We start from the raw sequence: 2,047 nt of genomic DNA, 5'->3' as shown, positions 1-2,047 counted from the left end.
CTCTTTCAGGAAGCCCAATTTTGACTTCAAAGTAAAGTGTGCCAGGTGAGGATTAAGAGACCTATGTGTTTAGTGAGCATCAAGTATGAAATAAGTCATTTGGGGCTGGAAACTACAGAGAACTTGGACTCAAGGGGTGAACACCTGAAAGAAACATACAAACACCACATATAAACATATCAATTAAAAAAATAAAACAGGGATAATGCCATTCATCCTACAGGAATATTGCCTAAATGAAATCATGTATGTAATATTGATTACATAGCTCAAGGAAATGAGATGGCAACAGAGCAGAAAACAGGCAGTTTATCCCTTCTGAAGCCAGATAATTCTACCCTCCATTCACCAGGGCTGCTCTTCACTTTGAACTTGTCAAAGAGGGATTTGGCCAAGCTGACTTCTGGACCCCCCATCTTGCTACCCAGAATTAAGCAGTAACATTTCACATAAAGTGAAACCCTCTTCATTTCAACCCTTGCCCAACCCCATCCCCTTCACTCTTCCCCCAGATCAACCCCAATCATGATTTTCAGGTCATGTTTTTATACTTTAACTCTGCTCAGGCATCCGCACTCACCAGGGCCCCAGACCAACCCCAACCCAACATTGTTTTACTAGGGGAGGAATGATTTTGTGTTTTCCATGGCCCCATGGAACACCTTCCCTCTCCATCGGTGGAGATCCTATGCATGTGGACGGGGCCTGGGTAGCTGGACAGACTCTTGTATACCTGTTTTAAAGTTCAAAAGTGAGAGATTTGCACATAAAAATTAGAGACGTTTATTTATGCATCAACTATTAACTTTATTTGAAGAACCAGTAACTTTATGTGAAGAACTGCCAACACTGCAAGAAAAACACTTCAGTGAAGTTTTTCTGCAAGGGCAATCCTGCAGACTTCATGGCAGGCAGGGTGACCTTGGGCAGTCACCCGGGACTCAGGGGAAAGTCCAGTCTAGGATCAGTCCTCCTTGTCGCCGTCGCCCAAGGTGAGCTTGTCAAAGACGTACTCTGCCAGGCTGCCTTCCGGGGACCCCACGTTGCTCAGGTTGCTGACATGGTCTCCCAGCTCCTTGATGAACTTGACCTGCTGGTCCAGGTAGCCGGTCCCCAGGAAGTGGCACAGGTGGGCGTCGCTGCTGTCGGTGGCCAGCTTGTGCAGGTCGAGCAGGCTCTGGTTGACGCTCTTCTCCAGGTGCAGGGTGTCTTGCATGGCCTGGAGTGCGCTCTCCCACTGCTGGGTCTCGGGCATTCTGATGTCGAGGAAGGAGACGCGGCCCCCCACGCCGGTTCTGCAGGAACATCAGGCTCTCGGCTGTCTTGCTGTGCTCGTGAGAGCGGAGCAGGAAGAAGCGGCAGAAGTGCTTCAAGCCCACATCATCACGGTCGAGGTAGAAGGCCACGGCCAGGCACTGGAAGGAGGCGTGGAACTCCAGGGCAGTGTGGGCTGTTGAGCGCGGCCTCACACTCAAGGCGGTAGTTCTGACGAACCTGTGAGGGCGGTGTGGGCATCATGGCGGGCGACTCCAGGGCCCAGGGAATGGGGGCTCGGTCGGCAGGTGTGCGGGGCCGGCATCGGCGGGGGCGCGAGCGCCAGCGGCCTCCTCGGAGCCTTCCCATGGTGGATGATGTGGGCGACCAGAGGCGGGCTCTGGGCCAGACGACAGGTGGCTGGGTGCGCGCTCTAGGATGGATGGGTAATGGCGTCCGTTGGGCTAGGTCAGTGCCTGGGCTTGAGATTGGTTAAGGAAGAGGTCACGTGGGTGGGCGGGATCCGTGGGCAGGCGGGGTCTATGGTCTTGACCCTCCTCCTTTCGCCTGGTGACGTAATGGCTGTTGAGAAGGGACTATAAGACTATTTCAACAATCAGGTCCTGGAAAATAACCCAGAAAAGCTCCACTCCTTGTCTCTCTCCAGGTCCTTCTCACCTCTACTTTCTGATACAAATGAAATAGTCAGACTACAGTGTGTAGGGCTGATGAGAGGCTGGATAACGTGTCATTTACGTGTGGAAGAAGCCTCTTCGGGGTGGGCTTTGACCAA

General features: G+C 52.4%; 1 pseudogene; it reads right to left on the bottom strand.

The window, feature by feature from the left end:
* Positions 1-964: 964 nt before the first annotated feature.
* LOC102185642 lies at positions 965-1,515 on the bottom strand (annotated as a pseudogene).
* Positions 1,516-2,047: the final 532 nt, after the last annotated feature.

This window comes from Capra hircus (assembly GCF_001704415.2).
Source record: "Capra hircus breed San Clemente chromosome X unlocalized genomic scaffold, ASM170441v1, whole genome shotgun sequence".
Lineage (NCBI taxonomy): Eukaryota > Metazoa > Chordata > Mammalia > Artiodactyla > Bovidae > Capra > Capra hircus.
Note: the sequence above shows the minus strand (reverse complement) of the source record. Positions and strands in the feature narration are given on the sequence as shown.